Source organism: Planococcus citri, chromosome 3 (genome assembly GCF_950023065.1).
Source record: "Planococcus citri chromosome 3, ihPlaCitr1.1, whole genome shotgun sequence".
Taxonomy (NCBI): Eukaryota; Metazoa; Arthropoda; class Insecta; order Hemiptera; family Pseudococcidae; genus Planococcus; species Planococcus citri.
The window spans coordinates 48890560-48902570 of record NC_088679.1 but is presented as its reverse complement, the minus strand read 5'-3'; the positions used below and the strand labels follow the sequence as shown (position 1 = coordinate 48902570).

The 12011-nt window shown below is 31.3% G+C and overlaps 1 long non-coding RNA gene across 3 annotated transcripts; it reads left to right on the top strand.

The window, feature by feature from the left end:
• Positions 1-581: 581 nt before the first annotated feature.
• On the top strand, positions 582-11501 carry LOC135840115 (uncharacterized). Of its 3 annotated transcripts, none has more exons than XR_010557696.1 (4): positions 582-1003; positions 9057-9216; positions 9303-9435; positions 9936-11501. It is a non-coding gene; the product is annotated as an uncharacterized LOC135840115 (long non-coding RNA). The 3 variants fall into 3 exon arrangements; XR_010557695.1 differs by having other exon boundaries at positions 9057-9220; XR_010557697.1 differs by lacking the exon at positions 582-1003 and adding an exon at positions 5830-6239 and having other exon boundaries at positions 9057-9220.
• Positions 11502-12011: the final 510 nt, after the last annotated feature.

Here is a 12011-nt window from a genome sequence, read left to right as displayed (position 1 = left end):
TAAAATTTTCAGTCTTTTTTTTAAATACGAAAAAAAATTTCATTCGATTAATTCTTGCCTCACACATGCAATAACAATTAAGAAAATCTCAGCAAAACAGGTACCAACGAACCACCTATAAGAATATCAAGGTTTCAACTCTTAACTGATAAAAAAGATCGTTCAATTCAACAAAAGATTATCTTTTTTAACCAATTTGGTGGAAGTGTTTTATAAAATTGTGGTATCAGGTAATCCGATATTATTTCACAAATGCGGATGTTATTTGAAAGGGAAAGGAAAGGAAAGGGTGAATCGGTGAATCTCTCTCAAGCACACAAACTAACGTGTCTTATACGATGGTTAAACATCATCAAAAATCACCAACAAGGTAAAGCCAAAAGATGATTTTTTTTTAACCGTATAAACCACTCGGCTAATATTCAAACATGTAATGCACCTCATAGGTACCTATTCTTATTCGAAACCCTAACCCAAATCAACCTAATTAGCATTTTTTTACCTCTCGCATCTCATAGTTTGATCATATATAAGTGCTTCTTCTGCTAATAAATATGGATTCAACCTCAGTAGGTCTACGTAGTAGGTAGTAGGTACATATTCAACCCTTTTTTAACACCGGGGAGCAGATCGTTAAAATGGACCTTTTCTAATATAACTGTAGCCGCGTGTTAAGGATGTTCTGTTCTCTCAGAATATACCTGTGATTCGAACATTCGTATGCAACGTACAAAAAACAGTGCTCAGTGCTTCAAATAAAAACTTGAGTTGTAGTGTATTGAATGAAGTATGCATGCTCTTGACTTGAAACGAATTTTTCTCAGAAAATATGTAAAAAATAATTCCTTATTTGTGTTTAACTGGAACAAGTACATAGTTATGATTTTTTTATCAGTGAATATTCAAAAAATCAAGCTTTATAAGTTGCCTACATTTCGTAAGAAACCACCGGAAGTGAAATTATGAGTAGCTAAGAAAAAGAAACATCCTGTAACCACGAATGGTAAGTTAATTTTTTATTATCAAATAAAATGGTCATTTTATTCTATGTAGATGCTTTAAAAATCAGATAAGTTAGGTACCCAAAATTTCGTTGCTCTTATCGTGAAAATTGAAAAAAGTATTTCCAGAAGTTGAAACCTTCCATAAAATATAATTTTAATGTGATGTAAATTAATTTTTAGGTACAAGGTACCTATACTTATATTTTTTAGTTCTGGATTTCAATAGGTGCGATTCCTTATATAATTTTTAGGACGATTAAGATGCTTATTTCCAATCTTAAATCATTCAACTCAGTCTACCTATACCACCTAATATTTTTGAACAAAAATCCTTACTTTCTCACAAAACAGACACTTGCAAAATTGCAGTTTTAGGCTTATTATCTTTTTACGAAACTTTTTTGCCCCTCGAATAATATGTATATCTATAGGTACCTATTTTGTACTCAAATATAATTTAAACCGGTAGAAAATTTCGCTACAATGATTGGCAATTTTATTTTTTACTAATATTCTTCGTATAAGGCGCAACGTTGCCATTTATTACGTTCGCTTTTTGTATAACAGCGTGTACAGAATGTATATACGTACGTATAGTACATGTATATAGAAAAAGAGCCAATCTCGCTGTATTTTATTACATTTGCCTGTTCACATATACACACATGAAAGTTGGAAAATATCTCCTCCTACATGCATGCTTTTGCATCTTCCATGTCTTTTTTTTCCTTTTCTTAGTTTAATATCATTCCTTATTGACATGCGATGCGTGATACGTTGTAACTATGAGAATAAGAATAAGGGATGACTCGTTCGTTGTCAGGGATTCTTAGCATATACGCTGGTATTTTTTTCTTTCCTTTTATACTTTCCGAACAGCGCGATGCGATATATAGGAAAGTATTGTAATCGGTCGATTTTTCGATTTTGAGGGTTTAATGGAATTACTCGTACCTACATATTTTAAGCCTAAAGAAACATTTTGAGACTACTAGCTTTGAGCACGATGTTCCATGTATGCCTCACTTCAAAGTTAGTGCCCACGATGAAAAGCGACCTAATTGAGATATCTTGCCAAAAATTGCGAGCCAAGTGAGACCGTATTCAAGGATGACCCAGGAACATTTTTAGCCGGATAGATACCATAGAAAAACGTTTATGAATATTTTAAATGCGCTGAGAGATAGTCCACTAGAAAGATACCGGATTAGAGATATTGAGACTCGAGAATTTATGTCCAACATTTATCATGCTTTAAATTATAAAAGGTTATACCCATCCAGTGTAATAAAAATGGAAACAAAAAAAAAGGTTAGCCACCGGAGAATGTTATTGTACCTACTACAACAATGCAGTACATAATGGTCCGAAGATGCTTCATTTTTTCTTCTCATGTAGGTATATTAGTCTAATATTGAATTTGAAAATTTCTTTTCTCTTAAGGTATATATACTTTCCAATGATTTAGGTTTAACAAAAAAAAAAAAAAAACTGTTGAGAAATTTGATTCGTGTAGGTGAGGTATTTTTACGTAACATTGTTATTTGAAACCACACACTGTTTCCTAATACAAAATTTTCTCTGAAACTGAATATTATTTTCAATTTCATTGAAATATGCCCACATTAGTACTCACTTAGGTAGGTACATATATAGAGGTATCACGAATTTAAAACGAGAAACTGATTCTATAATGTGCTGTTTAGTTAAGCCATAAGTAGGTTTCTAGGGGTTAATTATCTTACTTGAAAATTTTGCTATCAAAAAAATGACCATGAATTCCCAGGTATTCTGATTTGTCTGGTATGTTCACCAAACCAAACAAAAATTCGATAGATAGTTTCGTACCATTACTCCCTTTCTCGCGTGAATTTTCAGGCAAAATTAACGCTAATTTAAATCCACTCTTTGCTTTTAAAATTTTATCGATGTGGTATAATGAGATTGTAAAAGATACAGAAAATGAAATAAGGTTAAAATGTTGGTACCTCTATAAGTATAAATAGGCAACCTATTATAAAATGATGGATTTATTGAATTATAGATACTTAACCGAAGGCAAAATGTTTTATAATTAATCCATCATAATATAAATAATATTTCATCTATCGTATAATTATTTCAACAACAGCTCAATAAATTTTATATTGTCATTGGCTGTAATAAAATCAGTACAGCATTTAACTCTATTATCTTTGAATTAATTACGCCAACGAGAGAAAAAACAAACAGGAAAAACTTTCTCATAGTATAATCCACCATTACAGCACAATGACATGAAAATTGTTTCCGACATGACAGACGAAACTGAAGTAGGTAGGTACATTACGTATCACGTATACAAACAAAAAAGTGAACTCTGAGTACCACTGTACTATGCCGTTTCTACTGTAAATCCACCCTCTGTAAATTTTACCTCCCTTTTTCCATGATGAACAGTTTGTTCTTTTTTCCCTCAATATTTCCAACGACTCTAACAAATTCTTAGCAATACATGTAGTCGTCAGCTATCTCGAATGGTAGGCGATAACAAAATGGCTGACTATAAGTGCGTATTGATTCTCTACTTTTAGAGTGATTTTTTTCTCCTTTTTTTTTTTGAACACCGAAGCCGAATGTTTATTTCTAAGTATCTACTTCAAAGTGTCCAAAACGGATAGGCGTTTTTTGTTCGATTTTGTATCGAGATACATTCTTACTTATATAGTATTATACTAACCTATGGATGAAATTGAATTTTGTCAGAAGATTTTGCCCCCTTTTGAAAAATACGTAAGAGTTTTCTAAAATTATGAAAAGGATGTTTTCCCCCAATTTCACATAATATTACATAGATAGGTTAGTTCTTGATATTCATTCGTGATAATCATCAAGTTGTACAATGTATACCTACATGCTTATCTACCTACCTATTAATACGAGTATTATGGTAATTTTTCATCAATTAGAAGTGTTTGGGCTCTAAACCATTCATATCTCAAATTTGGTCTCAGCTTACATTGGTAAGTATATTTGAAAATTTAAATTTTACTCTTGAAAAATATGAAAATTGGATTTAGAATTTTAATATTCGTCAAAATGAAAAAATGAAATTCGGCACCTGAAATGTTTTGTGTGGGTGTGTTTTTATCTGGGTAAATAAAATTTTTCTTCAGAAATTTACTTTTGAAAATTAGGTAGGTGGGCATTCAAGGAATGGCTCAACTATCCACAATCAATTATACGGGAGGTACGTTGTCCAAAATTGGGGCCAAAATTTGTTCTAGCTAGATATAAATGAGATCTCCTTAACTTTTCCCCCGAAAACTTTCATCATTCCAAAATATTTGAAAATCTCAGAAGAATTCGAAGAGATATCAAGATGCTTCATATTATTGAAGAAATGCTGTAGAATTCGATTTGACTAAAATTACCTGAAATATATTCAAAATATCTGCTCAGTCAATCCAAAAGTTGTTCGATTTCTTTTTAAAAAAATTTCTATATTTTTTATTAACACTGTTTCTCTTTCTCTTTCAAATAAAAGATAACGATCAAAATTCGTTGTTTCAAAAAAAAAAAATACCTAAGCTTATAAATATATAATAAATTAATTAAAATTGTTGATGGAATTGAATTCTATTGTGTTCTTCTAACCAAAAACGAATTTCTGCATGCATGTGAAAAATTGATGTTCTGGAAAATTCAAAAGTTATTTACCAAAATCCAATTTAAAATATTTCTCAAAAACGAGTAGCTTGTGAAAAATGAACTTCAAAGTGTCCAAATACTATTTTATTGAATACATTTTAAATTCTCATATTAGGAGTCAAGTCCCAAGGTATTAGTATTTTAATTTTATTTAGTGCCTGATATGATTTTTTTTTGTTGAAAAATTAGTAAAATTTCCCCCTGGCTACAAAATACTTTTCCAGTGATTTCTGACAAATGAGAAAATTGAAAAAAATTGAAAAAGATGAAGTAGGTAATTCCGCTGGCCTAGGAGTCAAAATGATTTCAAAACATTTCTTGTAACATTCGCTCCAAAATTCAAGCTTTCATAATATCGTTCATCCATAAAAATTAGAGCATCATCTTCAGGTAATTTCAACACTCATAAAACAATCATCTATACCCATCAAATCAGGCACAAAAAATTACCCATTTTCACCGAAATTCGACACAAAAAAACTATCTATTAAAAAAATATAACCACGTTGTCTCAAAAACAAACCATAACAGACAAGTAAAAACCCTACTGGCACGTTTTTTTAGTAGGTACGTACGAAAACACGCGCTAATTCTCACCACCGTTAAACTGCTCACGTTCATTAAACGCGCCGTCAAAAAAATCGATCAACTTTCGTCGGTAGACAATTAACCCCCTTCCAGTCTAGTCGAAAGCATCTCACGTTACTCGTTCTTGAAAAAGCAAAATTCTTCCGTTTTATAGCGTCGAAATATAAATAACTTACGAGAACAATCGTAAGAGGGTGGTTATTAAAAAAGAAGAAAAAAGACGAAAGAAAACTGCACCCTCGTATATAGCTTCGCACAGAGGGTGGAATGAGTAATGAAGACTTCAACCCCGCGCATTCTCTCAGCTGATTGGAGAATTCGTTAACGCCTGCATTTCTTTCCCCTCTATGTAACTGACCTGCGCCAATAGTTAAATACAAACGTTCCTCTCTTACTCTTCCTTTAAGTTTCAACTATCCCATTAAGGAAAACTCATTCTTTGCATTAACCAAAACATTCCCATCTGTAACCTTGACATAGTAACTTAATGAGGTTTTTCCCTCATTTTTTCATTTTCGAATTAGTACAGTTTCTTCTGCCTTTTTTTCTCGACGAAAGCAGCTATCATTTGGTAGTTGACTTTTAATCGCAGACTCGTGCGTTTCGAGCTTTTTTGAACGTGTTTTCGCGATAATTATGATTCGTTTTTTTATATTTTTTTATTTCTTTCATTAGAAAATTTGTAATAATTTTGAATCGAGTTGGGAAAATTAATTTTTACGCCAACGTGTCGTGTTTGTAAATTTAATTATTTGTGAATTAAATATGTATTGTCCCGGTTATACTTTTTTTAATTAAGTAATTAATTTTGTTTTCATATACACATTATGAAAACAAAACGAATGTACAAAAATGGATTTTTCTCATTAATTTTTCTTTTGATTATAATTTCAAGTGTTGTATAGTCTAGAAAATTGATATTTTAAGGCCTATACTTTGGATAAATATTTTAAAAAGGTAGGTACCTAAGTGAGAAAGTATATGTAGTTGCTCTTGAATGAAATGAACTTGTTAATTTTATTATTTGTCATTTGACAAATTTCGTTTGATTCGATAAAACGAAAATAAATATTTAAACAACCGATGTCCGTATGCTGCGGGCTTGTTACCAACTTTTTAAAATTGATTTGTTCGTTTTGTTTTGTTTTTTATTTTTGTTTTTAATAAGTAGATGAAACGGGCATTTATAATAAACCACTTTTCTTATGACTGAATTTTTTTCCAGAATATTATTATAGTGAACTGAGGCGCTAAATCATTGATTTAAAAATTAAAACGTACCAAAAATCAAAATTTATTAAATTTTTTGGCAATAATGAGCCGTGACATCTGATCATACCTCAAAAAATCCCAGCTTCAAAAATAACGATTGTTTCCCTTTTACATTCACCTGCTCAAACTTACGTTAATTTTTTAGGTTCATCAACATCACACCTTTAAAATTTCGTTTAAAAAATGAATTGAAATATGTACGTAATGTACTTAATACTTGCATATTTCCGAAAAAAAATTACGAATTTGACATAAAATTTTGATTCTATCAAGAAATTTTATGCTAAATGGGTACTTGATGATAAACTTGTTAAATGATTACTTCCAGTTTAAGATCTCATAGACAGCCCATGGGCAGCTCTTTCAACATTTAGATACGTAGGTACTCGTACTTCGAACAATAATGACGATTTTAACTTATTGAAAATTAAACCATCACATTTTATGATCCTTAAGCCAATTTTTTAAATCCGACACTGAACATCATCACAATTCAAACATATTCAAATTAGTCGAATAGTCCTTCATTAATTTACATAAGGAAAAAAACACCAGTAAAATGAGAAGTAAAAAAAGAAATAAATTCGTCGAATTTCAAATCCAAATCCCGTAAAGTCTTACGAGATTGAAAGTAATTGAAAATAAGCATGTTTTTCACGTCCAAATAACAAACGTTTCTTTAGGTATCTGTCGTTTGATCGTTTATTCCACCCCATGTTTAATTCGCTGCCGGTCCCATTTCATTCTGTTTCTGATTTGTGTCGATTTACAAGACTAAACCTTATTGCTTTTCAATGATTACTAGTACATGAATATATAAACCTTTACTCGAATCGAACGAAAGTTAATTTTGATATGGAGGCATGTTCGAATTATAGTACCACGTTTTTACCACAACATACAGGTATATGAAACCTGTTCCAAATTGATTCTATATTAATATATTAATAAGGTATATTCAAAAGGTTATCATCAAAGGCTCCACCTTGGAAACTTTCAATTTCTTATGTCATCCAATGGTCATATAGGTACCTATAATTTGTACTTTGCTTCCAAAAACAGTCATTTAGCAATCGTTGAAAATAAAATAAACCATTAAAAAAATAGCAAACAATTCTCAAGGCAGATCAATGAATCAAACGTTAATTTTTTACATATCAAAGTACTTAAATAATTTTCAACTTCTTTCAGCCAACTTCGAATAATTTTTTAATTTGATATCTCTTGAAACGATGCTCAAAAAATTGCGGTTACCTATCCACACTAAAAGCACAAAAATCCTGTCTTTTTAATGGATTTACTATTCCTATATCAGAATTTATAATTTCCTAATTGGATCTTCATTCTTGCCTTACAACACCTTGAATGTTGAAATCTAACGTACCTACACATCAAATTATCATGAATGGGGAGGAGGACGGGGTCAATATTACACTTTTGTGCAGCGAATGTTACGCACAACAGCACAATAATTTTGCTACTCCAAGTTTTTGACAAAATTAAGTATTATCCAACATTTCTTTTAAAAAAAGTGCATGTTTCCAGATATTTTTTCCTGTTTGGTAAGGTAGGTAACCCATTTGTTGGTATTGCAGATAAAAGTAAGGCGCATACGTTCGGTAACACATGGTATCTGTACAAGTCGGAAACGAGTAACCCCACAATATCAAAAACTTTTCAATATTGCTGGCTAAAATTCGAAATAAAAAGCACGTTTTTGCAACCGGAAAATAACTCGTGGTAATTTCATGCCAATCCGTCTATCGATTTTACCACATTTCATTACCAACGAACGTTGAATCGGAAAACTAAATGAGTAGGTAGGTACTTAAAAATATACAGCGTGACGATTGAGATAGATAGAAAATGCAAGCAAAAGATAAATAAAATATTCAAATTACCTGAGAGCAGCGTGAGTACATCGAGTGCGCTTTCCGACGATACGCCGACGTGTAATAGTCGAAACGTATTCAAGACGTTCTACCACAAATATGAGATGCCACCCTGCATTAAGCGTCAAGACGCAGGCGCCTTCAATAACGTGCTGTTTTGTTAAAATAGTCGACTGTAGGAAGGGTAGCATAATTCCCTCTTGTAAAGGAGTTCATACCCTTTTACACGATGATATTGTATATTTTATGCGTACGCGATTTTTACTTCAGTCTGTGATTGACATTTCCATAAAATTGCCCATTCCGAATCCAATCCAATACATAAAATAAGACAAAAAAATTCGATTTTTTCCCTCATTTTGCCAATGTACATACGAGAGTGTGATGTGTCGGCATGTACCTATTGTGAAAAAAGAAAAACGTCGAGTATGAGTGAAGGATACCTAATTTGATTTTTGAGAAATAATTGAAATACACGTCCTACCTATTTGTTTGGAATATCACTTGATATTGTGAATTTATTTTAGTGATTCTCACTTTGTTTCTAGATTTTTTAAGAAGTTCATGATCGTAATATCTTAATAATCATTTTTTTTTTTTTTAATTTCAGAAAAATGAATTCCTATTCTAATAGTGACGATAATGAAGAACATCGTCGTTATCAGTATAGAATCGCATGGTTTGAGAGTTCAAGAAAATTAAAGCAATTGCAATGCTGAAAATTTTGAAAACTGATTTCTCCAGAAATACCCGGAGATGACGTTTCAACAGTAGGTAATTTTATAAAATTTCAATGCATGGGTTACTTACTCGTAATTTTACCTGATTAAATGACAAGTTTGAATTTTTCACACAGGTCAGGAGGAATGCAATGGAATGTTACTGCACCGTTCAAATAATTATAACGGAAGTCAGTTATCCAGAGTCCTGCGATCTTGCTTGAAAGACCGGAAAGGGACTGAGCTGAAAACATTTTTAAATGGAAGAAAGTAATTATTGAGACCTTACATGATTATTCAATCTTCTAATTTTCATAATGGGAATTTTCTCTCCTTTTTGATAACATCGAAATTCCTTATTCTTGGTCACCCGGTATTTTTATGTATTCTTGAAGAAGTAATGGATAAAATAGGTAAAATGACCCTATCCTCTGATTTTGAAACTAACCTGCAGTGATTGTTGCGCCTTATGTCATGATGGTATGGTGTGAAACTCCTGTGATAACATTTTCAAATTAGTAAGTAGCTCACCTCTAGCTCTTCGGAAAGAGACGACATTGTAATTCCAGTTGAAATTTTTCATTTTTTTGGCAGTTTGTAGGCAAATTTTTTCAAACTCAAGAGTTATTTATGAACATTTTTGTTATTTTTTTCAAGCCCACCTTTCCCACAAAATGTGATTTAATCATTTTCGAATGATATTAAATTTAATAATAATAATGTAGCCTTTAAAATTTATATACTTATCTATTTTTAAAATTAATTTACAGGACGAATAAATACTGACGAAGAAAAGCCACAGAAGTTATGTATTTGGCATCCTCTAGGTACATATAATGCAGATAAAGAAGAAACATTCATATTCATTCCACAATTATATGTACTTACAATTACAACAATTATTCAATAACAAAAATTCGTGGAAACTTCTCTCCTCGAAACTCTATGTTTCGAATAATCTAGAATTCGATTTGAAAAAACTATACCCGAACTAAAAACACTTCGATATTTTCTGAGCATTCAGTAGTTGTACCATTTTGAAAATAAAAAAGTATCTCAATATAAATTAATAGGTATATCATACGAAGGAAATGTCCATGGTTTATCTATTGTGTTTCGTAATTTTCATGCTTTTCCTTCTTTTCGTTTTTCATTTTTTACATGTTGTATTGATGGCATTTTTGGGTTGTCTTTTCTGTCGCGTTTTCGTGCATCGCGCGGATGTTAAGGCGCCATCAATAATGCCTTCTTTAAATTATAATACCACCATTTTTACATACATATAAACATTTTTTCACGCAATGATTCTTAAAATTTGCTACTGTACCTAAAAATTTTTCCATAGGTAAATTTCCCTTGGGAGTTTATGTTTAGATATTTGAGTGGATATTGAAAGTGTATAGGTTTTTTATTGAACTAAACGTTGGGTTGAGAAATTTCAAATGAGATACATAGGTACCTACATGTTATAGGTATGGAAAAGAATAGAAAATCGATTTGTAAGCGACATTTTGTTATTTGTCGAGTAGGTAATTCGTTTGTGTTTCAATCAAATATAAATTTTTTAATGCTTACGCAAACCCCTCTATCATGTTTGTTTGAATGAAAGTTTGTGCCTATGCAGATTATTTTATGATAACTTTCGATTTGAATGATTAAACAGTGATGGAAATAACAAGGAAAAGTGGGGGCTTGGCCAATTGCCCCTATATTGACGGTTTGAACTTAGGTTAATCTTATCCCCCCTCCCATTTAAATACAAATTAACTGAGGTTCGTTTTTTAAGAAATTCATTTTGGCTTACATTGATTTGTGACTTTTATTAAAAGATGTAAAAGTCTTCCGCACTGGAAAACACAATTGGAAAAATGAATTTTTGAAGACAAACGTGAAAAACAATTAAAATGCTAATTTTTATTAATGCTCTAAGAATACAAAAAATTTGAAGTCTGATATAATTCGTTAGGTAAGTACCTGCCTAGTTACAATAGAAACTTATTTTTTCAGAATTTTTAGATTTTTCAAAGACAAATTTTCATCTTTTGTTGAAGTTGGTGCAATTTCTGAAGAGTTGAAGAAGTTTCGTTTGCAAATCATTCTTTCAATTTCATATCATGCATCCAAGATTTATCATGATTCATGACCATGAAACAGAATTTGAATAGGACAAAGGGCTCCATGAGTACCACATTTGGCCAGAAACACATCAAGTATTTCAGCAGGCGCTTCTGAATTTTTAGGATAATGTTGAATCCCAGAGCCAAAATACCTCCTCATACTTTATATTTTGCTATGTGGGAAGCGGGGGCAAATCAATATCTCAAATTGGGAAAATTCGGATAGTTTTGAAAAGGTGATGTCCAATAATATAAATTATCGAAAGACAGTGTCAAATTAATTGAAAAAAATTCTTTAAAAAATCAGTAGTCAAAATGTTTTTAAAATCCCATGTATTTACGAGATCTTTTTTTAATAATGAAGTGTTTTGCACGCAAAAAAAATGTAAGCACCCGAAAAATTTTTTCAATAAAAATGTATCGGATTTTACGAAGCCCTGTCTCCAGCATACGTGCTTTTTGCTTTGCTGTTTTCGTGTTGTTACGCTAGGCAACTTCCTGCGTCAATTTCAACAATCTATTGATTGGTGTACGAAATATTGCGTGTGCCAAGTGTATAGAAAAAAGAAAATTTTCATTTTTTTTGGTTTATTTTTATGACAACTAAATTAGGCTATAATAATGATAATAAAACATTGGAAGAAATCAGCTCGTGTGTAATATTATAACAGTATAGGTACCTACATAATACATGTGAAATATCCAAATCCAAATTCTTCCAAAATAACC